Source organism: Lutra lutra, chromosome 9 (assembly GCF_902655055.1).
Source record: "Lutra lutra chromosome 9, mLutLut1.2, whole genome shotgun sequence".
In the NCBI taxonomy this organism is placed as follows: domain Eukaryota; kingdom Metazoa; phylum Chordata; class Mammalia; order Carnivora; family Mustelidae; genus Lutra; species Lutra lutra.
The window spans coordinates 38829878-38857249 of NC_062286.1; the positions used below are offsets into that span (position 1 = coordinate 38829878).

General features: G+C 43.9%; 1 gene segment (V, D, J or C); it reads left to right on the forward strand.

Moving 5' to 3' along the window:
• The window catches only part of LOC125109330 (immunoglobulin kappa variable 2D-29-like), a 664016-nt gene that overhangs the window by 468102 nt on the left and 168542 nt on the right, over positions 1–27372 (forward strand).

Genomic DNA, 27372 nt, shown 5'->3' on the forward strand with positions numbered 1-27372 from the left:
GGATAACACTGGATCTGTATGGGGGTGAGGGGTTTGCTTCCCAGACATCAGATCTTTCGCTCTTCTCCCCCGGGGCTCACAGCATCTATCCGAGGTAAGATATGAAGATGGAGCCTTCCAGGCCTTTCTACAGCATGATGTCCTAGGTAACCCACAGTCAAAAATGTGTACTCATAGGAAAGGTTAGGTCTTAGAGAATCATCGTCTTTTCTTTCCTCATTCTTAGGAGGAAGACCCCCTGTTATAATCACAAACTCTTAGACTCTGAGGACAAACAAGGATCACAAAATACAGAGACGATTTTTTCCTGACAAACAGCGTGGAGAAGCTCCTCTGGGACAAGATGTGAACCCTGCGTCTGTGTGATCCCCCAAGAGGCACTGGTTCTGCACCTGCCACAGACCTGCCCAACCCCTAAGTGATTTGCATGTTTCCCCCAGAGCTCATCTCTGCTCTTCAGCATCTTCATGAAAAGGCTGCTCAGACATTTGGGGCAAAAAAAGAGCCTCAGGTTGGGCTTCGGATCAAACATGGGAGTCCTGACCCAGCTCCTCTGCCTTCTGCTGGCCTGCCTCCCAGGTGAGGAGGGGAATACAGCAGACATCCCCAAGATGGTGGGAGTCCTGCCCTCCTGACTGTGGGATCTTCCCAGGGATTCTCCCTGTGGATCCCTGACCCGGGATCTCCCCTCCCCTCAGAATCCCAGGAGTTCTCAGATTAGGGGACCAGGGCTGCCAGAATCTTCTGGGAGGAACATGTAGTGGGACCTGGTAAACAATGGTGACTTTGTGTTTTGCTTCCAACCCAGCTGTCCAAGGGCACATGGGGCTGACCCAGTCTCCGGCCTTCCTCTCCGTGTCCCTGAGACAGGACGTGTCCATCACCCGCAGGGCCAACGAAAGTGTCAGCAATTATCTGAGCTGGTATCAGCAGAAACCAGACCAGGCTCCTCAGCTTCTCATCTATGATGCTGATAACCTCAACTCTGTTGTCCCAGACCGGTTCTCTGTGATTCAGCCGGACAGAGAATTCATCCTCAAAATCAGCACAGTAGAGGCTGAGGATGCTGCCAGTTATTACTGCCAGCAGGATCATATGCTTCCTCCCACCATGTTACAGCACTGAGCAGAAACTGTCCCCAGGCTGGGTGGGGATGGTGAGGGGAGCAGTGGCCAGTGCTCCCGGTAGTTACAGCAGCTATGTTCTGCTCTGGGTCTGATCATCCTGGCAGGAGCTGCTTTGGGGAAAGGCTTGCAGGGCTCAAGGATCAAGGGACTTTGTCCTCCTAAAGCTTCCTTTCTTGATGACACAAATCCCAAACCTCAGGAATTCTAAAATGAAATCACTCTTGCAGGCCTGCAACGGAATTCATCCATGGAATAGACCTTGATCCTATCTCTGAAAAACACTCTGAGAAGTAGGCAAAAAAAGGGAAAAGCATCCAAGCAAACACTACTACTACTACTAATACTGCTATGACTAATACTAGTATTGCAAATACTAGTACTACGAACGTTAGTACTAATACTTCGGACACTACTACTATAATGCTGCTATTACTAATAAAACTAATAAACATCAACAACTACACTGTCAACTGCCATTGAGTGAAATCTTGAGGACTTACTGTGTATTGAATACTGTACGAAGGACTCATTCATCTAGCGCAATTCATCTCACAATAATCCTCTAGAGATGAGAGATCAGGAGTTCTCAGAGTTTATGTTATTTGACATGCCAGTGGTTATAAAGGAAGAAAATGGAAAAAGAATCTGTTATTTTGACTCCATAATTTCTACTCATTATTTAACTATATTCATTAAAAAAAATTAGTACAACTAAAAGCAGGTCAAGACAGAGAATGTCTCTAGCATCCCAAAATCTCCCTCAGTCACCTTCCCTGTCAATTCCATGCCCACTCCCCACACACATACCACGAGAGGCCACCCATCTTCTGTTTTCTATCCACACTGAGCAGATATTCTCTGTTTTTGAACTTCATATAAGTGGAATTATACAGGATATACTTCTTTGATGTCTTGCTTCTTTGGATCAACGTGTTCTTTGAACTTCATCTCTGTTGTTGGTGTGGCCATCATTCATTCTTTTCTTGCTGAATAGTTCACTATTACATAAATACATCACAATTAATTTTTCACTCATAGGAATAGTACGGAAGTCTTGTGACATCATAGGAAAAGTGGGCAAGACTCCGTGTATTTCAGGTATTTCTTAAGACAGTGTCCCTTTTATTTTTGGATCATCTTTGCACACATTACACAGCACGTGTCTAACAGAGAAAATATCCATGAATTTATTCTTACCATCAATGGATGCAACATACTTTTGTTTTCTATTTTATTATAATATACTCTGTTTTAGTCTATTAGTCAAGCTTTTATTATTTAAACATACTATCATGACACTCATTCCTTAGCCCATGAACAGATAAAATCCTTCATTTTATAAAACACTGCCCTGGGGGATACTTCTCAGTGTGACATTTTATAGAGGCCTGAGGCCCAAAAACCTGAAAGTATCCTACAGCAGGTCCCCCAAATTGATGGGGATAATTTTCCTTCCTGTGAATCATAGGTCAAGTATTAAAGAACTAGAGAAAAGAAGAAAAAGACTATATAAGGATTATGTAAGAAAGAAGAACAACCCATGATGTTTTAACCTTTTTTGGGTGAGGTTTTGATACTCGGTGGTAAAAAGAAACACAATGAACAGGTCTGGTACGCTTGATGGAACCCCTGAACAATTAGTATAGATCAAGTCAAAATAATTCTACGTTTAGGAATTGTGAGTTGGTTGCTGAAAAACAGCCCTAGATCTTCATGTGGTTGTGGATGAGACATACTTGGATTAGTTCTAAGTTTGTCTTCCACGTGTCCCTTTATTAGGTTCCTCAGTACACCTATGGTGACCATGATTATGGGAACACTGAACACAGTAGTGATAATAATAAAATAAAAACTAATATATGTTATATGTTTGATACAGTGCCAAATACCTTACTTTTGTTTCAACTGCAAACAGAGCCATTGTTGTCACAGTTTCAAAGACACAGAAACTGAGACAAAGGGAAGTTAAGTGAATGGGATCAATTTCACACTTCCATAGGCAATGTAGCTTTGTCCCCAGCCCTAATGGGGTGACTTTAGGGAATTCTCTGATAATATCAGGACCTTTGGGTGTATAATGTCTGACTGTCAGTAAGCTCTAACTCCTGATGTGATGACCGTTTATGTGGAAGTTGGAGTAGCAATGATAAAACTGCTTCCTTGAAATGTACATAAAGGTTGGGAAAGTGAGAGTTGAATGGCTTCTGTTTTCTTCTCAATGGGCTTGTTCCATACACCATCTGGAGGAGCTTAAGTGATAGGTAAGGCAGGAGGACACAGGAGAGAAATCCTTCTCTCAGGCTGAGCCTTCGGCATCCTCTGCCATCACCACCTGGGGATGGGTTGTCAAGGGCAGAGAAGAGGAAGTGAATGGTCTCTAGAACTGGAAGCCCAGATGGCCCTTTGCAGCCCACCCTGCTGTCTAGAGTCTATGTCAGTGCCTGGGTCAGTGCTCTGGGGGAAGATCTGCCTCAGTTAGGACACAGATCGAACTAGGGAAGCCCTAGATATCTGCAACATATATAATCATCAAATAGCTTTTAATAAGCCTATAATGAGCCAAGTAAGGGGGGAAAAAGAGCCACAATATGGAATTATTTGTGCAAAGATGGTAAGTAATTGAATACAAAGGGGGTAAATTTGATCAGTAATGCAGGAACTGCCCATGAAAATCTCACTGTGTTGTTGCTATGCCACAACCACATGGGCTAATGTTGCGCTAACCGCCAAGGATAAGTTGTGGTGAGGCTGAAGAGCCAGTGGACATTTCACGTGCTGCTGCTGAAATGTGTATTGGCACATTCATGTCAGAAAGTTGTTTGTGATCATCTACAAATGAGGAATATATGCACACCCCGGGACTCAGTACTTTTTAACTCTGGTATAACCAACAGAATTGAGAGTGTACGTGCTCAGGGAATGTCATGACAGTGTTGCTTATGACAACTCCAAACTGGAAACAACCAGTTACTGATCTAGAATGGAATGGATGCTTCAATTATGGTATTTGCAAACATCTTTATCCTCTCTCTGCTTTATCTGAGTGGTAGTTTTGAAACCTGTGATCATTTTGACGCTGCCCAAATTACCAATCTTTCATACGGAGTACCCTTCATGCCTTATCTGAAAAGCCATTTCATACCTCAAATTGATGAATATATTACTACTTACTATTTTTGTAAGCTTTATCACTGTACTTTAGTTCTATAATCTAGCTGTATTGGGTTCTTGGACATGATGCAGAGTAGGGGAGCAGATTTCATTTCTCTTTCAGTATGAATGTCCACTTGAACCATCCCACTATACTAGAAGAAACATTCCTTTGTTAATTGTCCTATGAGTCACGTGTCACAAATTAAGCGTCCCCAAAGATATATGTCTATATATGACTATGTTTCATTCCCCTGGTCTCTCTTATATCTTTGTGGCATACTACAGTGCCCTAATTACTGTGACTATAAATACATCCTTTAAAAAGAGATTTCACTTATTTATTTGAGAGTGAGTGAACATGAGCTGGTGGGGAAGGGGCAGAGGGAGAAGTAGACTCCCCACTGAGCAGGGAGCCAGACCCAGTTCTCCTTCCCAGGACCTGAGCAAAAAGGCAGATGCATAACCAACTGAGCCACCCAGGAGCCCATGTGTATTTAAATAAGTCTTATTAGTCAATAGGGTGTTCTCTCAACATTGTTCTTTTTCAGAATTGTCTTGGTTCTTTTTAGCTCAGAATTCCCTATACATTTTATAATGTGCAAAAAAGTAACTGGGTGTTTACTGGAAGTACATTGAAACTAAGGATCAATTTCTTGAGACAGACATATTGAGTCTTTGGATGCATGAAAGCGTAATATTTCTCCATTTATTTGGGTCTCCTTTGTTTTCTCTTAGCAAAGTTTTACTATCGTTGGGTGTGTATGGTGCGTGGACCCTGGTAGGTAACAATGCATGTCCTCTCATATGCACGTTCAGCTTACCATTTATTTCTAATTGACAACACAATAAATTTTCCTTAAAAAATGTTTGCTCTGTGTCTGTCTCCATTACTAAAATTCAATTTCCCATTTGGACAATCTGCGATTTCACTAGCTATGCAAAAGTCAGCACAAATACAGGAATTAATATAATCCACACGAATGTGTGTATGTATTTGGATTTTCAGGGGAGGTAGTTTGGGATGAAGGATCAGTTTCTTGGAGAAAGATTCTCTCAGGCACATGTCTAACGTCATGAGACCCTCTGTGACTCCCAATCCCAGCTTCCATGGCAAGGACACTTGGAGAATCATTTCCCTTCCACCTTCCTCTTCTCAGGTGGAGCACAGAGCAGCAGAAAGCACAACAGCAGAGACAGAGATCCCAACTTGCTCTGAGACCCGGCCTGCCCCACCTCACCAGTCCGCTCTGGACGGGATGCATGAAGAGCTGCTTAGCAAGGTGAGGACCAAAGCAGATTCACTTAGAGCATAAACTGCACAGTCCAGACACAGATGTGTTCTTCCCCCTTCTTCCATATCAGCCACAGGATTTGATATGCTTGAAGACACATGTACAGGGAAACCTTGGCCAAGATGACTGGGACACGGACAGGATAGTCCCTTCCCCACACCATTCTGGCGGCTGCGAATGAAGCTGGGGCCGTCCTAGAAGCAAGGCTGGGAAAATCCTAGAGGCACAAGAACATTTTTGCAAACCAGAAATGTATTTAAAGAGTTGCCCAAATATAAGATTTGAATCTCCTGCCATTATTCCTTATCGGAAAGAAATTAAGGTATAAAGCCTGAATAACGAAGTGTGAAGGTCATAATAACAAAACAAACATAACATAAACAAAGCCTACTTCTTTCTTTGGTACAGCCTCCATAAGATCTAAATAGAGCAGGGTTCAGAGAGCTCCCAGGTTGGTGAACACATCAACAAACAGAGGGTGATACATCCCAATGCCCTGGGGACAGAAGCTGCTACACTCAGGATCCTCCCAATCCCCGCTGTGTATCTCTCCATCTAGCTCTTCATCTGAGTCTTTATCATATTTTTTAATAACCTGGGAAACATAAGTAGATGTATCTCTAAGTGATGCGAGCTGCTCTAGCAAACTAATCACACCTGAGGAGGGAATCATGGAACCCCATGTCTACAGCTGGTCAGAGACAGAGGTCCTGTCTTCACTCCCATTAGATGATGACACTCCCAATGGGCTAGTCCTTATCAAGCAGGGTTCTCCATGCCACCCTGCAGAGCCACAGGCAGCTGCTCTGGATGATGAAGTGTGGACTCGAAGCCACTGAGAGCAGACCAAGAGCCAGGAGGCGGTGCCCCTGAGGAAACTCCATCTTGAAAGTGTTTGGTGTTCTCCACACAGCTGGACAGGGACCGCCACCTGGATTCTGTGCACTGGAGCTTCTCCACCCCCAGGTGGTTCCTTGTGCTCAGGGTCTGCGACAGTGGGGACACCTTCTCCACAATGTGCGGGGACATCAGTCTCCTCCCGAAACATACACATGGGATGAATATAGACCCAGATTTGAGGTCTTCCCTGAACAAAGCTAAAGTCCTTTTTCATTCCTGTCACAAACTTAAAAAACTCCTCTAATAAAAAACCAAAGTCCCAGAGTGATGACAAAAATAGTCTGATAGACTCTCCATACATTCCATAAAGAACAAAAATAAAGGTGAAAGTGAGGGAATCTGAGGAGAAAGGAGGAACCACGATGAAAAGGCCTGCTCCTCTGCAGGTGCATCACAACTGCATGAAGGTACAGCAGGAGAGGAAGCAATGATATCCCGGGTAAGGATCTGACCCGTGTGTCCCCAGTCAGGTCCACTCTGGAGGGCGACCACAGGGCTTCACCCCTTGGGGGGCTGGCTTAGGCTTTTGTCCTACTGCATCCGAGCTCCACTCCCCCTCTGCCCAATCCTGCATTCTCCTTCCGCAGATGGTGATGTCGAGAACATTCCCCAGCCAGGGTCACACATGCTATACTCGATGTGAGTCTGCTTTCCAGGGAACAATGCCTGTGACCAGTGACGTTAGAGAATAGCACATACCACATGGCCAGAATAACCTGCATGGGCAGAAGCTGTCCATTTTCCAAAATGCACAGGGACAGAATGATGTCAGAAAGAGAGATTGTGGCAGTAGATAATTGAGCACATGTTATGAGAAATTAAATCAATGTGCTGACCCCTCAGATATTTTGTCTCTCTAACTGGAAAACTCTAGCTCAGGGTTGCTGAAGCCTAAAGTCACAGCTTCTGACTCAGTTCCTAGACCTAAGTCAGTTCCTATTCTCAAGCACATTGACTCAGGAGAAGGCCAGATCTCAAAGGAAAGACCTTAAGGTTTTCCCATGGATGTATGGAGAAAATCTTGCTTCTTATTTTCCCTAAGGAACTCGGGGCTTAAGGCTTGAGCTCAGAATGTGTCCTCTCTGCCCTGATGAGAGAGCTCTCTGTTAGAAGGACACAGGGGAAGGCAGTGCTCTGGTGGAGGAGACAAGGGAACAAGTTGTCCACAGAGAAAAAGAAAACACACGAACAAACAATCCATCTCAAATTAAAGCAGTGGAAGAATACTTTTTAACTAACAAGAAAGCTGTAGGACTCCTTGAGAATCCTCAGTTCAGAAATTTCATCCCTCACAGGAGACACTTTGAGTTGGGGATGCAAACTGCTACACACAGTTAAGAGTTTATTAAAATGAAGGTTTATGAGGTGGCCTGTAGTCAAAGGGAACTTCTGTCTCACTTCCCTGATTAGAGTGTAGTGACTGGGCCCTGCCCAAGGATTAGCATCGATATAGGAATAATCTTCCCAGCCGACATAAGACATTGCTCCCATTTCTTCACAGGACTGACATGAATCTCAGCTCTAGAAAATTTATTTCTCTATTAGTTATTCCAAAAAGTGCAAAGAAAAGAAATGACAATATTGGGAAGGAATTCAGATTATGTATACAGAGATCAGGGCTTTCAAATAACTTATAAAGTCAGAAGATCAACACATTCACATATACATGGGAGCCTCCTGGAGCCAAAACTATTCTCTGTAAGTTCATCCTCTAGTGGGTGAATATTTGCAGTTATTTAGAAAAGGTGACCCATTTCAGTCACAGGTCCCAAAAATCTACCCAACACCTCCTGTTGGGGACACTCCCTCTGCTGGGTGGCAGAGAGAGTCTCCATTTGGATTCAGTCTGGACACAACTCAGTTGTCTATCAACTTGGACAAAGCAATATAAGTTTGTGCTGTTTGGCTTGAGAAAATGTATAGATCAAGTCCTACAGAATGTATAACAGCATCACACTCACACCCACACACCCTGACCACAGAATAATGGACTCACATAACCAAAGCAGAAAGAGAACCACCCCAAGGGACACAAATGACACACTGGCTTCCACTTTTATGGATTCCAAAGGGACATCCCCTGGCCAAGAGACAAAAGTGCAATAAAATCCACCTGCATAAGTCCTTGCTCATTGAGGTGATGGTGGTCAGGATTAGAGATTCCCAGAGTCCTGTTCCCCACCTGGACCTCATGGGGGTTCTTCTTACATCCCTTACAGATGCCAATGATTTCTGTGTGGTGTGCAGTGACCAACACTGATGAAGTCATTTTATTGTCCAGGGTACAACAAAGTTCCTACAGACACAGGAGATATAGACTCCTCTTAGGAAATACAAACAGTCTTTTCTTCAGTCTACAGGTAGCAGAGGAAAATTTCAAAGCCTTCTCTGTCAAAAAAGAACTTTTAGAAGGTTTTGCATTTTTTCAGTATTTTGGGGCAAGAAATTATGAGATAAACAACCAAACACAAAAGGAGACTTAAAGTTTTCATGTTAAGTTTTGTAGGAAATAGTAATGTTTTTGAAGTTCAAGCACTCTTAGGAATACATTGTACAAAAAATAGTTTCAAAACTGATACACAGTGGGGCGCCTGGGTGGCTCAGTGGGTTAAGCCTCTGCCTTCAGCTCAGGTCATGATCTCAGGGTCCTGGGATCGAGCCCCGCGTCAGGCTCTCTGCTCAGCGGGGAACCTGCTTCCTCCTCTCTCTCTGCCTGCCTCTCTGCCTGCTTGTGATCTCTCTCTGTCAACTAAATAAATAAAATCTTTAAAAAAAAAACTGATACACAGTAAATAAACATGATGGATGAATAATTTTCAGCCAAATTTCCACACATTGAGGTTTCACACATGATAATGGCTAATGTGATTCTGGCCTTTTTTATTATATTTGACACATAGTGTTAGATATTGTGATTCTTAATTTAACATGTGTAATTAATGGTTTTCAAACTCATCTTAAGATTTATAATATTATCTTATATTTTCCTTTTTGTTTTTTCCTGATTTTTCTTGTATCAGTGGGTAAGCTTTCTTAATCACTCACCAGCACAGGATTCATGAGGTGGGCCGGCATGTTCAAGAGTAAGATTCAGGATTGCATTGGCTAGCACTCTAAGAAAAGATCAAGGGAGAAAACACATAGAAGAATAAATAAAATGACAGCTAGTAGCATAGGAGACATGGGCTATTAGTCCTAGTTCTATCACAACTTGTCATCAGCACCCAAGTCCCTCCATAGAGTTCAGGGTTTACTTTCAGTACCATTTTTACATAATAATTCTTCCAACTATGGTACAAAATCGCACTCTAGGGGGATTTCCTAGAAGATACTCAGACCGAGATTTGTTGTGTAACCTTGCCTGGACTTGCATGTATTCAGTAACTCTTCAATTCAGTATGACCTTGGATTTGAATTACCTGAGATCTAACAGAACTACAAATTCTATTCTTTCAGTTTCTCCAGGAATTTTTTCCTGACAGTGACTTGAGTTGTGAAGTACTTTGAGGTTGACACAATTCTCACCAACGATTGACTAACACCTACATCAGGCTGACACAGGCAGAATCATCAGGTTATGTCCCCACTTTAATGAAGGATGGTTGGTAAACTGATGCCCCGGGCAGCTCTGACCCTGCACTGTGTTTCACAGTGACTGTGGTTCACCGAAGACCTCAGAAAATATCCATCATAGGTATGGGTGATGCCAAATTATTAGAAGTTTTATCCCAGTCCCTGTTACTCTCACCTACAGAATCTCATTTTCAACTATAGATTCAGAGCTGTGGATGCTGAACATAAAAGCCAAGTGAGAGACAACAACTTCTCACATAGAGCTAACAAGGAACCAGACCCCCTGACAGAAACTGAATACACATGATGAGGAAGCCTCTGTGTGGGAAGGGAAAACATTGTTTTCTGGGAAAGGGGAAACATTACTCATTCTGTCCATCCTCTTAGGCAATGTTGACTTAAGAAATCTCTTTGTTTGATATGGTATGTGTGTGAGTGTGTCTACCTTATCTAATATGCATCATATGGTGAGTATGTGTCTATCATCTGTCTGTCTTGCCTACTATCCATCTATCCATCTATCATTCTCTCTGGGTAGGGAGACAGAAGTATGACAGGATACACACCACATTGTAACAAACGGTTGCCACAAATTTCATACTCACTGCCTGAAGCATAAAATTCTGTCTTCTCTCCTATTCTCTTCTACAGACTATGAGCTCTCCTCCTGTAAGTGAGAGATTCCTTTCTACCTGTCAAGTCCCTCTCACTTTCATCTTCTCAAAGAGTAGATAATTCACCTGGTCCTGGGTTACCTTAATTCACTTAAAATCATTATTAAATTGTCTAAAGCCATTAACCTGGAAACAGCACATCCCAGAGACTATAGTTCATCCTGGGGTCTGGAGATCACCAGCCAGTCAGCTGGAGTGGGAGTGGGACCTGTTTCCTTCTGGACATTAGCTGACAGGAATCCAGGCAGGATGGCCATTCACCTGCCAGACATGGACTCTGGACATGCCTGCCTGTGTCATCAGGGTCTCTGGATCTGTCTCAGAAGGCAGGGCTATGAGCACTGTGTCCTGCCACAGATCCTGATTATCACAGGGAGATGCTGCTTCCCACGTAGGCAGTACGGAATTTGTCTCCGTTACGTTTCCTCCAAACACAGAAGACATTTTAAGTTACTGCTCTCCCAGGAGAGGGACCTGTACCCTGACTTTGGCTCTTTCCACTCTGCCACACCCACCACGGGATTTGCATATTGTCCCCTGGGGAAGACCTTGCCTTGGAAGTCTGACATAAAGGTCAGCTCTCAGCTTGTATTTACTTACTAGGACTCATTAGTTCAGCTTCTCAAAATGAGATTCCCTTCTCAGCTCCTGGGGCTGCTGATGCTCTGGGTCCCAGGGTAAGAGCAGAGGGAGGAGGAGATGGGAGATTGGGGTGGGGAGGGTGAGCTGTCTGGGTGCTGGTAGTCCCTATTTGGCTCTGTCCAGAGGTGAGATTGCCCTCCAGCAAGGAGTATTTAATTTTGTGATCCGTGAAAACCATGAAGAAAGCTAGGAACAAAGAACAGTGCTTTAGTGAGATGCTGAAAAAAAAACAAAAAAAAACAAAAAAACTTATGGCCACTCTGTGCCCTGAAATTCTTGAATTATCCATGGAATTCAGATATATTTAGAGTAGGAATCCAATCACAAAATGTGATTTAGCCTCATATAAATGAAATTTAAAATCATAAAAATGGCTTATAATGTTGCTCCATAATCTGTACTTGTCTCTCATTATTTTAGGAACCGGTAGGGAGGTCGTGCTGACTCAGATCCAACTCTCACTGTCCGTCACCCCCGGAGAGCCGGCCTCCATCTCCTGCAGGGCCAGTCAGAGCCTCGTACACAGTAATGGAAACACCTATTTGAGTTGGTACCTGCAGAAACCAGGCCAGTCCGCACAGGATCTGATCTACAGAGTTTCCAACAGATACTCTGGGGTCCTAGACAGGTTCAGTGGCAGCGGGTCAGGGACAGATTTCACCCTGACAATCAGCAGGGTGGAGGCTGACAATGTGGGAGTTTATTACTGCGAGCAAGGTACACACGATCCTCCCACAGTGGTTCAGGCCTGAACACAAACCTCTCTGTCTAGTGGTTCCCCCCTGGGCACGTGTGTTGCCTGAGCAGGGAGCCGGCACAGCAGAGGCTCTGAGCTTGCATCAGAGGCAGGTGCTGGGGAACTCAGGACAATAACGTGCAGCTCAGTGCTTTGGACCGAGTCCTGATCTCTGGGAGCCAACAGCCTCAGCGTGGCACAGCCAGCTCGAGAAGGGATGTGATCATCCTGTTGGGCTGAGCAGTGAACTGCCAGGACAGCCACCCTGAACCTCACCCTGACCCTCCAGGCCTGTATATGTGGTCAGGGACAATTACTCAACCTGAGGGTCAGAAACCTGAGGCATATTTGTGGCAACACAATTACATACATTTTTGAGCTAAAAAAGTTTGTGATATTTTCAGTAGGATAATATTTGATATCCTTCAGAATTTATTATTGCTTATTTTCCCACTCTCTGCATTTCTTCTTTCCCAGTTACACTAACTGTTCTTGTACTATGTTCACTAGATAACATGCTATACACACTAACCCCACAGGAAATATGGCTGAGAACGATTAGTACAACTTTTTCTTCAAACTCCCAGAAGGACTTGAAAGACCATAGCAGATATAAGCTCCTAATCCTGTAAAGAGAATGTCCATATATACAATGAAATTTTACTCAGCCATAAAAAGGATGAAATCTAGCCATATGGGACAACATGGACGGACCAGTAGGGTATGATGTGAGGTGAAGTAAGTCCAGAGAAAGTCAAATATCATATGATTTCATTTATATGTGGAATCTAAAACAAAGCAAAACAAAGATAAAACAAAAGCAGAAAGACCCATAAATAAGAAGACCAAACTGGTGGTTGCCTGAGGGGAAGGGAACAGGCAGGAGGGGAAGAATGTGTGAAGGAGATTGGGAGAAACGGGCTTCCAGTTATGGAATGAGTATGTCACAGGGATGAAAGTTACAAGGAAAGGAATATAGTCTATGATATTGCAACAGTGTTGTGCGGAGGGAGATGGTAGCTACACTTGAAATGAGCATAGTATAGCATACCTATATGTCAAAAATGAATTATGAGAATACTTTAGGGAATTTAGGATCTCGGTTTTTTTGTTTGTTTGTTTGTTTGTTTGTTTTTAAAGTAGGCAGAGAGGCAGGCAGAGAGAGGGGGGAAGTGGCTCCCCGCTGAACAGAGAGCCCAATGTGGGGCTCGATCCCAGGACCCTGGGACCACGACCTGAGCCGAAGACAGAGGCTTTAACCCACTGAGCCACCCAGGTGCCCCTAGGATCTCGGTTTTGAAAACTGCTACGGCAATGTAAACTAAGTAGCCACAGTGCTAGAAATAAATATTTAATTTAAATGTCGTGACATTTGATGAAGAGCACTATTTTATATAAAGCTTCATATTGAACAATCTTTAACAAGACAATTTTAGGATTAGTTGTAATTGAAGGCATAGAGGTAGAATGTAATAAACAGGTGTTTTTAAATGTATGCAAATTATGGAGCTACATTCAGTTTCATGTTTTATATCTACATATTGCAAGAAATACCGGCAGAAACATTAAGATATCATTGTATACATTTGTATCTAACATTAAATCAGACTTACACAAAACTAATTTGTGTGAAGAGTTAAGTCATTTTTTTAGAAATGTTTCATGATGTCTAGACATATTAAAATTTATAGTTCAAATAATTAATCAGAAAGTCACTGTAATGTCATAGCAGACTATAAAATATTCCGAACAACTCAGGGTTTTTTTTTCTTTTGCATCAGAAAAAAAACCCTTTCAAAATTAAAAATTATCAAAAAATATTTGAGATCTAAAAAAAAAAAATATTTGAGATCTTATATTTGCCAGAAGACAGTGTTAATTTCAATTACATATGGAAACTGAGTTTGCTAAAAGTACAAATTTTAACACCATAATAAATGAAAGTGCAGAAAAGCAATCCAGAAAAATCTTATACTCAATCAAAATATCAAATTAATAGTCTTACCATCAATTACACATATTTATTGTATTATTTAAGATTATAATACATAAATATTATTCTTGCAAATTCATCTGTCTGGAAGTTTATCACGAGCTTATGGTAATATTTGCAAGTTTATTGCTAGTATGATTTTTCAGTTCTAAGACACAAGTATTATTTCTGAAAATACTTATTTGTCTCTATTTGCTCAAGCCCTGTGAGAACTTCAGCCCTGCTGGCCAATACAGCCAGGTGGTCAAGGGCTGCCAGGGCACCAGACAAGTGCACAAGCTCTTTCCAGGAAGAATCAGGGACCTGGAGCTGGGCAGAGAGAGAATGCAGAGCGCAGACACAGGCTTCCCTGATTTCCAGGGAGGAATGCAGTTAGCCTGTAGATGTGTTCTGAATTGGAAGCCTAACTGTCAGGCAACAGCATTTAAGATCTGAAAGTAGCCTTCTTTGAGAGTAAGACTGGGAGGTGGGTGGTTCCTTCTGCTCCCTGTTTCTTTGTTTACTGTTGTCTTGTGGGGGTCTCCATGCACTGCCCCACTGGCTTCCAGATTGACGTGTTTTGGGGCAGGTTCCTCAGGTGGAAGTTTTGCAAGGAGGGGCACTAGAAGTTGGGTCCAAACCCTTTGCTCTTCAGGGAGAAACCAGGAGTTACAAGATCCCTTCCAATGGTATATGGTTCAGTTGGAGGTGGAGTTCATGGCAAGAATGTGTCCCAGCTTTGTGCATGTGTTTCAATGTGGGTATGACTTCTTTAACCCAATGTGTAGGATTCTCTTGCCTACTTTCTGGATGTCTCACAGGGGGAGTTGTCCCATGGGTAGCTATAGGTTCCACGTGTCCATGGGAGGAGGTGAATTCAGAAGCCTCCTAGAACACCGACCCTGAACAAGAACTTCTTTTTCTTTGAATTCCTATAGAAGATGTTTGGATCAAGGATTTAAAATATTTCCTCTTTTTTTTTGTTTTAGCATCATTGACACATAGGGCTATCCCTTTTCAGCTGTGCAACATAGTTATTCAACAAGTTTATACATTATTTTATGGCCACATCTGTCACCATACAGTACTATTACAACACCATTGACTCGATTCCTTATGCTGTAAAAATATCAAATAAATAAATAAATAAATATTTCTTCTTTCTGAACTTTCATTTTCTGGAGATCTAGTAGTCCGACAATGACAACACAATAATGGTGCAATGTAGGCTATCACTGTTTTGTCATGGTTCCCTTTTTTCTATTTCTACCACTACTTTATTTCTACCAAAAAGCTTTTTAATCCCAATGAAGTCCCAATAGTTCATTTTTTGCCTTTGCTTCCCTGGCCTTTGGAGAAACATTCAGCAAGAAGTTGCTGTGGCCGAGGTCACAGAGGTTGCTGCCTGTGTTCTCCTCTAGGATTTTGATGGATTCCTGTCTCACGTTGAGTTCTTTCATCCATTTTGAGTCTATTTTTGTGTACGGTCTAAGAAACTGGTCCAGTTTCATTCTTCTGCATGTGGCTGTCCAATTTGCCGAACATCATTCGTTGAAGAGATTTTCATTTTTTCCATTGGGTATTCTTTCATGCTTTGTCGAAGATTATTTGACCATAGAGTTGAGGGTCCATTTCTGCTTTCTCTATTATGTTCCATGGATCTATGGGTCTGTTTTTGTGCCGGTACCATACTGACTTGATGATGACAGCTTTGTAATAAAGCTTAGAGTCTGCAATTGTGATGCTGCCAGCCTTGCTTTTCTTTTACAACATTCCTTTCGCTATTGGGGATCTTTTCTGGTTCCATATAAATTTTAGGATTATTTATTCCAGAGGAAGATACAAATCAGCAGGGTGTGAGTGAGGAGGTCCTGGCTTATAAGTCTCTGCAGTCCTTCCATTTGTGTAAGGTAGGCGGGCATAGGAGAAGGAAGGTGCTCCATGCTTTTGTGAGGCGTGTGTACATCTGGTCCAGGGCATTATTTATGTGTTCCTGTCCAGACAGGTTTAATTCAATCCCATTAACAAAGAAAGCCTTACAGGGCAGTGCAGAAAGTAAGTTTGTTTTAAGAATGACCTAAGTCGGGGGTGGGGGAGGCACCTGGGTGGTTCAGTCAGTTAAATGTCCGCTTTCAGCTCAGGTCATGATCCCAGGGTCCTAGGATCAAGCCCCATGTCTGGCTCTGCTCAGCAGGGAGCCTGCTTCTCCCTCTGCCTGCCCCTCTGCCTACTTCTGCTCTGTCTCTCTGACAGATAAATAAATAAAAATCTTAAACAAACAAAAACAAAACAAGAGTAATGCTCTGGAGGAATAGCATCACACCTACACCTTTCTCTTCACCACCTAGTCTGCCATCAAAACGGAGCCCATTGAGAACCGACTCATTCCCCAGACCCTGTTCCTCCTCTTCCCTCTGAAGGCCAAGCGTCTTCTACAGTCAGCCAAGCCCAGGCACTACAGAGGGCCACGGTGAGGTCCCCCAGACTCAGAAGCAGAGCCCGTGACCTTCAGGGTATTTGAGGGAGCACAGCTGGGCCCTCAGCTCCAGCTTTTGTTGCTGTGTCTAACACTGTGGATGGGTGGCTGCCCCCTGCTGGCAACAGTAATGGGCTGCACCTTAGGCCTCCAGGGCCTCTGATGGTGAGACAGTGAAGAGTTCCCAACCACATCCAATTCAGAGGGTTTTGTGGTTGCAGAGGAAGAAGCAATTCAACAGTGGGTGGGTGAGGGTGTCCTGGCTTAGAAGTCCCTGTGGTTCTTCCACCTGTAGAAGCTATGCGGGTAGAGGAGAGGGAAGGATCTCAGGGCTTTTAGGAGGCATGTGGACCTCCGGACCAGGGCATCACCTACTCGTTCCTGTCCAGACAGCTTAATTCAACCCCATTACCAAAGAAAGGGGCAGTGTGGGAGGTGAATTTCCTCTGTGGTAAGAATCTGCTGTACATAATTTCCAGCAGCAAATCCCAACCCCCACAGGGGTGCCCTCTCTTTCCCTGGCCGCTGCTGAACTGAGCCCTTGTCCATACATTAAAGTCTCTGTAAAGACCTCTGAACCCGCAAAGTGTAGGGAAACTAGAACCCCAGTGTGTGATCTGGAGCCTAGATATATGCAGGGATGTTACATGATGACAGGCCCTGGCTCCCTCTAGAGAAGAGAACCTGTCCCCACCCAACTATCAGACTGAGACAAAACAGACTTTTTTTTTTTTTTTTTTGAGCCAAAACATTTACCTTTAAGTCTGAAACTGAATGATAAGCAGCCATTCGCTCATTAGCATGAAAATACATTCAGCTCTCTACCTCATGATGGTTTTAAAAGGATCCTAAGTTTTGAGGGGCTAGAATATATATTCCATTGATTTCCACTCTAATTTTTATATTTCCTTCATTCTACCTGCTTGGATTTTGTTTGCTCTTTATTTTCTAGGTTCTTAGGGTAGGAGCTTAGGTCATTCATATGAGATGGTTCTTTCTTTCCTAATTCAGGCATTTTTCAAACTACATGTCTAATGTTATTTGTTTATCAATTTATTATAAATTTAACACAAAGCCAAGGGAAACATTGGCTATTTCTTCAGTTGGGAAGCAACAGGAGAAATATGAGAAGCTAGAAGGGAAACATGGCCCTGAGGGGTGGGATCATGGTGTTCATGATCCACTACCTGGGGAGATTTTGTATTTGATGTCCTAGGCACCAGAGACTCTTGGGAGAGAGAGAATGGAAATAAGCAAACAAAAAAGCATTATGTAAGTGGGACAGTTGTAGCAGACAGACCTTTGTTGGGGGGGGCCATGACACCTACAGCCCAGGGTATATGTCCTCCTATTCAGTGTGGGCAGATCCTGTGACCTCCTTCGAGCCCATGCAGTCTTGCAGAGGGGAAGGGAATTGGTAGATGTAACCACCATCCGAAATCAGTTGAATCTCAGTTAATTAAAATGAAGATTATTCTGGGTGGACCTCACTAAATCAGGACAAAGCCCTTAAGGGAGGAAGTAAGCTCTCTCTCTTCTGGATGGATTTCCCCTTGCTAGGATGATTACTAAGGATCTCACATGTCAGGAACTTTGAGTGGCCTCTAGGACATTGATGTGACCTCCAGCCTGCAGCCACCAAAAGTCAGGACCTTTAGTCAGATAGTCACAAAGAAAAGAATTCTTCCCACAACCTGAAATGACCTTGGAAACAGATTCTTCAAGCCTCTTGGTGAGAAGGGTGTCTGGCCAGCACCTTGTTTCATCCTGGAAGACCATAAGAAGAGAACCCAGTAAACCCTGCCAGAAGCCTGACTCCTAGAAACTGTGTGATGATCAATTGTGTTTTAGCCACTAACTTTGTGCTAAATTTTTGCGGGGCAATAAAAAAGGAATAGGACAGTAAAATTCCTAAATGGTGACACACTGTTACAAGCTTAGAAACTAATGGGAATCTAAGGACACTGACATGTTACAGGGCACTATTTGTCAGTTTCCCCAGCTCCCCTTGGGGAGGATACAGAAGCCCAAGGGAGGCAAAGCTACGGGTAGAGTTAGATGTGAAAACTGACCCTTTCATCCGTGACACTGTGCAAACTCAGGCTTCTGGAGTTCACTCTACCTGTAATGTTCAAGAAAATAGAAAAAGACAAGAGAAGACCTTGGCCAGATACATGATAGGTATCATAGAAAAAGGACATCAAAATTGGTCAAGGAGAAAAGGACAAGTAAATATATCTAGGACAGAAGAAGTCATTTTTGAGAAAGACACAGAGATGGAGAAACCTGAATCAAAGGAGCACAGACAACTACATCCAGCTCTTAGTTTCTAAACAACATGGGGAGGTGACTATGTGACCCCTGTAGTCATATGATCGTTAAATTATAAAACAGGTTATGTGGAAAACACACACACACAGACACATGGCAGTTGGAGATCCTCCTCTCTCATAGTCTGACCCTTTTACCCAAACCACCCAGAACACTGGGTCATGAGGAGGAACACCTAAGGGATGGAGCCTCACTGAGCAGCCGCCTGGGGAGGGTTTTGCTTACACCCAGAGCACTGTGGGAGGAGTCTCCTTGCTCTGCTGACAGTAATAACTGGCAGCATCGCCATCCTTCACAGGATCAATCATGAGACTGAATTCAGTCCCAGACCCACCACCACTGAACCGGGACGGGATGCCAGACACTCGCCTGTATGCTTTATAAATCAGGATTCTTGGACGTTGTCCTGATTTTTGTTGATACCATATAGTAAAGTGTGTAATGCCCAAAATTTCACTGGCTTTCTGACTGGTCTTGCAAGAGATGGTGGCCTTGTGCCCTGGAGACACAGTCAAAGAGGCTGGAGACTGGTTCAGCACAATGTCCCCAGTGTAGCCTGGAATGAGAAACACAACAAATGTGACACAGGTACTGAGAGCATCCCAGTGGAGGCCCACAGCACTGATGACCTTGTAGTCAGAGTCATGGACAACACTCTGAGGGACCAGAAAATGGAAGGGAAGTGGGCAACTGGAACCCCACGCCAAATGCTTGAATTCCAGCCACCAGAACCCAAAGACACCTCAAGCATCATGGCAACAGTGAGTTTACCCACCAGTTCTCTGTGTGCCCCCCTCTCACCTGGAGCCCAGAGCAGAAGGATCCACAGCAGGGAATCTCCAGACCCCATCTCTGAGAGCTGGACCAGAGGCTGCTCGTTGTGGGGCCTGACCAGCTGCCTTTAAGGATGTTGAGAGCAGCCTTTGGTTTTATTAATGACACAACATGCAAATCAGCTCAGAAGAGCTTGAGGTTGTAGCCAAAGGGGACACCTGCTCTCAGAAAACCCTGTGGGACTTAGGGTCACAAGAAATTTCCATGTATAGCTCAAGCATGTCCCAAGGGATTTGGAAACCAGTTTCTTAAAACTTTGCCTTATAGTCTGAGATGCCACGTGAGGGAGTGCCCTGGGTAGTCCTACTGTGGGGATATGGGTTATTTCAGGAACACTTTTAATCCCTAGAATCACCACAGTAATGTATTTCAAGTTGTGATTATTGTCAGGAAAAGAAAGTCGTGGGATTATAAAAGAGTGAACTGGGGTGGCCCGGTTCCAATGGAGAGAGGAAGTTGGCCCCACTGAGTAAAACACCTTCAAATGAAGTCCTGACATGTCCTCAGGACCTGGAAAGGGTGAGAGGGCTGATCATGGAACCTTGGTGAAGGCTGGGAACAGACACTAATCAAGGAACTTGCCTCAGTGTGGATAAGCCCAGGACTGTATCTGCTCAGTCCTGGAAACCAATGTCCTGTCTTCCTGAAGTCCTCTCAGGCAGAGCAGTCACTCCTGCTCAGAGGAGAACCCCCTGTGCCCAACTTCACGTTCACCCTGCCTCTAACATTGACGTGCTCTTAGGATCTAGGTGAGAGTATATCCCCAAGTTGAGAGTTCCCTCAGGGGCGACCCACGTGCTTCCTGAGAAGAGTGATATTGGGAGGGTACAGGAAATGAATGCCACCAACTTCATAGGCCTGTTTAGGGCCTGGCCTCACCTTGAGAGGCCCACTCTGGCTCTAACAGAAACACAGCATCTCCGCATCAGCCCAGTGTGCCTCTGATGGCAGCTTCCGGTGGGCTCATGACACTCTCACAAGCTGCCAGGTCCCTGGACGTTCCCCAGGAGAGAGTCTCCATCAGCTGCAGGGCCAGTGAGAGCCTCCTCCACACAGCCAGGAAGCACTGTTTAGCCTCCACCAGCATGGGCCGAAGGCCTTCATTTACCTCCCTTCCACCTGAGTTAATGTGGTGCCCTTCATTCAGAGGCAACAGCTCTAGGACAGACTTGACTCATACCATCCGCAGCCTGCAAGCTAACGACAATATGACTTCGGTCTTACAACATCAGGATGTACTGTCACAATGACAGGACCGCACATCAGACTTCAGCCCTCTCTCTGGGTCTCCTGCTAGTCATGACAGCCCCAGTCTGGCCCTCTCCACTCACGTCCCTACCTCGTTTCCCATTGCCTCCAACAGCCGTCCCCACACAGAACCTCCTCTCTACCAGAAGTTTGTAGTCTCCATCTGCTGAGTACTTCTATTTCCTGACTTTGCCATTCAAATTTTAATCCATCAAAAAACATCTTACGAAGGAGAAAACACTAGATGTGGGTCTATCCTTGTGCTGGAACCAATGCACATTACTCTTTTCCCAACATATTTTTAACATTAAAAAAAAAAAAAAGAAGTCTTCTAGTGCAAAACCAGGAGCAAAGAACAGGCCTCTTTTGTCACTAGAAAACGTTTTAAATTTGGAAAGAACAGCGAAGGCAGAGGGTGGCAAAGGAAAAATTATGGAAGATGGAGAGATAAAGGACTCACCACCTGGACAACTTCTTCCCCAATGCTTACCCACCAAACCACTGAGATGCACAGTAGCCCCCACCCCGTCTCTTCTCAAAGCACCCTGAGCTTCTGTGTATCCTCAGGAGCCTGTTCACCGAGCTTCTGTTGCACCCTTCAGCCACTTCTAGACTTCTAGGCCTGCCTAGACAGTGGAAGAAGAGTGTTTGAAATCAAGATAGGTAGAATATGCTACTCCAGGATCACTCCTTATTGCAGACTAACACCAGCCCCAAAGTCTCTCCTGGTTTCTGGAAAATTTTAGTTCCAGCCTCCTAGAGGCTCTCTCAGCCTGTCACAATTCCTGGTGGTTTCAGTGTATTCATTTTATGACCTTCCATTACCTGCTCTCTCAGTTGTTTGGCTGATCCTCCTCCAATTGTCTCTTCCCCACCCAGTCTTGATCAATCACTCTCATGGCCATGCCTTAGGTGCTCCATCAGAAAATCATGACAAGTTCTCCATCATTACAATGCTGAGAATCTCAGGGGTGCCTGGGTGGCGCAGTTGATTGAGTCTCTGCCTTTAGTTCGGGCCATAGTCCTGGGTCCCTGGACCTGAATGCCCAAGGGATGACTTTAAAGAAAAAGGTGACAAGTGGTGAAAAAAGGTGCTGGGGCACAGTATCCCATGTTTCTAAAGTGACAGGGTTGAAGAGTGAGGGAATCAGAGTGCCTGGGTGGATCAGTCTGTTGAGCGTTCGAGTCTTGGTTGTGGCTCAGGTCATGATCTCAGGCGTTTGAGACAGAGTGGGCGTCAAACAACTCAACAGGGTGGCCCCACTCAACAGGGTGTCTGCCTGAAAGTCTTGCCATCTCCCTCAGCCCATCCTCACCAGCAATAAGTAGATAGATAAAATCAAAAAGAAAAAAATAATGAGAGAATTGCCTTTGTGAGAATGAGTACACCTGGGAGAAATGGAGAAGAGAGAGAAGGGAGGTAGGAAAGGAGCTGGAGCAGAAATGAATGTCCAGGACACTGCCAGGAAGGCTGGGAAACAGGGTCCATGGAAGGGAAAAGTGAGAGGGACACTACCTTCCACGTGGGAGATTCTGAATAGGAGAGCTCAAAGGTTTCATCCTGGGAAGGTTTAGAGTGGGAGGGTGATGGAGGGTGAGGAAAAGAGAATGAAGAAATAAAAGAGAAATGTCCCAGAGTCCAAGAGGATCAGGAAGGGAGAACTGACCCACAGGGTGTGAAGTTCATGGCCCTTGGTCAGAGGCCAAAGACAGACCTTCCTGGCTCATTCCTGCCTTGGGACCCTGGGAAACATCCAGCCACCTAGGGCACAAAAACTCCCGGCAGCATCCCTAAGACATCTTCACAGCATTTGTCTTCATTAACCTCCCACAAAAGGGATGCAGGTGGGATGCTTGGGTGTCTTAGTCAGTTAAGTGGATGCTTTCAGCTCAGGCATGATCCCAGCATCCTGGGATAGAGTCCCGCATTAGACTCCCTGCTCAGAAGGGACCCTGCTTCTCCCTCTGCCTCCTTCTTCCCCTGCTGTGCTCTTTCTCTCTCTGGCAAATAAATAAGTAAAGTAAAATCTTTTTTAAAAAAGGGGTGGAGGATGCAGGAAAAGTCCGCTCCCTTCATTTTCTACTGGGCCTTACAAGCCCTGCAAGGAGTAAGTCAGGAGAAGTGACTTCTCAGGCAGATAGGGGAACGCACATGTTCATGGCTAAGTGAAGAGGAAAGAGCTGGTGCAGCAAAGCCTCCCTGACCCGCGTCTCCGGGGAGCAGGTTTTTGTTCAAGGCTTAAGCACTGTGGGCAAATAGTTATAATACTGATGGCAGTAATAGTGCCCCACATCTTCGGCCTGGAGGTTGCTGATGCTGAGGGTGAAGTCTGTCCCAGACCCACTGCCGCTGAACCGCTCTGGGATGCCTGTGTCCCTGCTGGATGCATCATAGATGAGGAGCCTGGGAGCCTGCCCAGGTTTCTGCTGGTACCAGGCTACGTAGTTGCTAACACCCTGACTGGCTCTGCAGTTCATGGTGACCCGTTGACCTGGAGACACAGCCAGGGAGCCTGGAGACTGAGTCATTGTGATGTCCCCATGGGCACCTGCAATCAGAAAAATGGTGATACAGACACACTTTATCCCAGTCACACTGAAATATGTCATTGCAAACATGCTTCCTAATGGTACCACATGGCAGTACATCATTGGGTCTATTTTGGAAATAACCAGTGTTTCTTATTATATATCTTAAAAACTTGTTTAAAATGACACTACTCCAGAAGGATTATGGCACTTTTCAGCTTCTCACCTGAGACCCACAGCAACAAGGATAGGAGCACCTGCCACTGTGATGCCATCTTGCTGCCCCTGCCTGCCCGACGCGGCTCAGCTCACATAGCAAAGGCCCCTTTTATACAGCCTGAACTGCTGGTCTGGGTCTGGAGGGGGTTATGCAAAGCAGTCAGGAAGAACAGAAGAAAATCTCATAAGCAGTGGGTTGTGAAAGTACCCAGTGGAAATGTAAGGAACCAAAAATAACTCCAAAATAGAGTTGTATGACAGGAACACACAAAGTTAACTCAGAAGCTCTGAGAACAACCTAGAAGTCTAAAATGACAAACTGCTATTAGACCAAATGAAGAGCTTCCATTTTCAATTTAAAAATGTGTTTAAATGGGTTTCAGTGTCCAGAAATGATGAACTTGGCTCTTCATATTAATAACCATGGTAAATTCCAAAATATGCTGAGAAATAAATAATGGGAGACAGGAAGAGGCAAAAGAATTGGAAGGCACAAAAAGAAAGTGGAGAATGGGAAACATCAAGCTCTGAAGCCATTTTCTCCCGCAGATGGGTAAGAATGAGGTAAAAACTTGAGCTCGGGTCCTGGAGCTGTGCAAGGGCTGAGAGATGAGAGATGGAAGAGATGGAAGACAGGCCCAGAATTTCCTCACTTGGAGGGACACGTGGGATTCTCATTGGACCTAGGGGAAGTCTGAATCCTGATTTTCAGTTATTCTATCTTTTCATTTCAATATTTCTGTTTTGTGTTGATTTAAGCAATAAATGAAATCTAGGTGCCCTCAGGAAAATTCAGTTCCCTCCAGGGTTTTGAGAAGTGAGGGCAGGGTTGCTTGGGTACCATATAAATTTCCCTGCACCTCTTCCTCATCCTGCTGTTTCTTCTTAAACAGAGGGAAGGGGGCAGGTGTAGGGTTCCCTTAAGACAACGAGCATGCAGTCCCAGTGAGGAAGGCAGAGGCTGTGGAGGCTTCAGGCACACTGCAAGTCCAGCTACAACACTTCTGCCATCTTTCCTCTGAGTGGGGCAGATGCCTGAGTCTTCGTCTGTCAGGTGGCACCCTGGCTGTTCTGTGGGTCTCTGTGGCTGCTGCACCACTTCATGAAATTAGCCATTTCCTAAGACCCAGATAGAGCCTGTATCAAGTAGGCCCTGCCAGGGGATCCATACCTCACCCTCACAAAGGGTGGATTCTCCCATCACTCTGCCCTCAATTTCCCCCATTAATGGTTAACTTTATGTGTCAATGGAAGTAGGCAAGGGTGCCCAGTGGAGTGGTCAATGCCCGTTTAGATGCTGCCAAGGTATTATTAAGTGTGATGAACATCTACATCAGTAGCTCTTATCACAACACAGAGTCCCCACCTGTGCTGCACAAAAGATTCACCACAGCCCTGTTTCAACTTCAAAAAGGAAAGAAAACTTTATTATTATTATTATTATTATTATTATTATTATTATTATTATAGAAAACCTAATAGAACAGAAGAGGAAAGGAATATGCACATACAGGAAGGGAATAGTAGGCAAGAAATGAGAATAAGGCCACTTTACCTTGTAGCGGGTACTTAAAACACCCCACCTCAGCAGCTGGGGAAGCCCCATGGATACAGCCAGACTGGAGTCCTGACTGAGAATCCAGGGTGGAGTGTCTTCCGCTCAGGGGACACTTTTAATGGACCATCCCCACAAGGGCCATATTTATAGGGCAAATAACAGGCTTTTAAATTAAACATTTGTTCACCTACATGCAGTTTGGAACAAGCTGCATGTCCACATTATCATGTTTCTGTATTTTCAGGGAGCCTGAGCTATGTGCATCTGCGTCCCCTCCTGGATCCCATTCTGGGGGGCCAGCTCTTCCTGGAGCAGGACGGAATGGGAGACAAGGCTGTAGCTCTTGGCATCCGGAACAGAAGGGCTCTACCTGGAGGCTGATATCCCTATGAACATAGATGCAAAAATCCTCTACAAATATTAGCAAACCAAATTCAATAATACATTAAAAGGATCAGATACCATGATCAAGTAGGATTTATTCAAGGGATGCAAGGATGGTTCAATACCCTTAAATCAGTCAGCATGATATGTCACATAAACAAAATTAAGGGTAAAAATCATAAGATTGTCTCAGCAGACGCAGAAAAAGTATTTGATAAAACTCAGTGTCTATTTATTTAAAAAAAAAAAGAGAGAGAGAGAGAGAAATACCAAAGATTATATCGGATACGGACAAAGAGGATGTGTAGAGGATAGGGTGAAACGCCCTCAGGTGTTGTTGTTGGGGATGTAAATTGGTGCAGCCACTATGGATAACAGTATGGAGTTTCCTCAGAAAGTTAACAATAGAACTACCCTATGATCCAGGTGTTCTACTTCTGGGCATTTGAAAAATTATATGCACCACTGAGTCCATTGCATCATTATTTAAAACAGTCATGATATGGAAATAACCTAAGTGTCCATTGATGGATAAATGGATAAAGAAGATGTGTTATACATGTGTACACACAAAAGGATTTATGACTCAGCCATGAAAGGGAAGGGAATCTTGCCATTTGGGACAACATGGATGAAACTTGAAAGTAATATGCTAAGTGAAATAAGGAAGATGGAGAAAGATGTTATGTATAATATCACTTCCATGTGGAATCTAAAAAAGCCAAATACATAGAACAGAGAATAGATTGGTGGTTGCCAGGGGTTGGGTGGTGAGATAAATAGAGAAGATGTTGATCACAGGGTATTAACTTCTGTATATAAAATAATTTCTGATGGTCTCTTGTACAGCATGGAGACTGTAGTTAACAGTATTATATTGTACTTGAAGGTTACTAAGAGACTAGACCTTCAATGTTCTCACCACAAAAAAGTAAATAAGTAAAGCAAGAAGGATAATTATGTGAAGTGAAGGTTGCATTAACTATCCTTATGTTGGTAACCATTTCATAATATAAACATAGATCAAATTATCACATTGTGTAAAACTTAGAATTACACAATATTAGATGTCAATTACATCTAGAAAAAAAAATGTTGACTCCATTTCCTTCTGGCCCCCATGGTTTCTGAATAGAAATCCTCTGTCATTCGAGGTGTTTTCCCTCTCTGGATAAATGTTGATTTTTATCTTTCAGCCTATGATACTTTTTCCTTTTTCTTTAGTGCTCAGAAATTTTAATACAATGTGTCTGGACATATATTTCTTCAGGATTATGCTGTTGGGGGTCTGGTAAATGTGAAAATTTTTCAGCAATCGCTTGTTCAAAATATTTTTCATCCCCATCCTTTCTCCCCCTTCTTTCTACGATTCCAGTGGCACAAATGTTAGATCTTTTGTTTGGTCCCATGTATCCCAGATACTGTGGGGTTTTTTTGTTGTTGGTTTTGAATTGGGGGTTTTGTTTTGTTTTGTTTTGTTTTTAGCTTACTTTCTCTTTTTGATTTAGACTGGGTAATTTATTGTGTCTGATCTTTCCTCCTTTATCCTTCCACTCTCCTCCTTCCAGACCCTTCCTAGCCAGCCACCCCATAGGGCATCCATATCCTTACTTCAGGCCACTTCCCCAGCCACATTACAATGACCATTTGGGCTCTTTGAGTGTCTACTAGCCAAACATCTTATTTCATTGTGGGATGGTGTGGGAGCTGTCCAGTTTAACTTA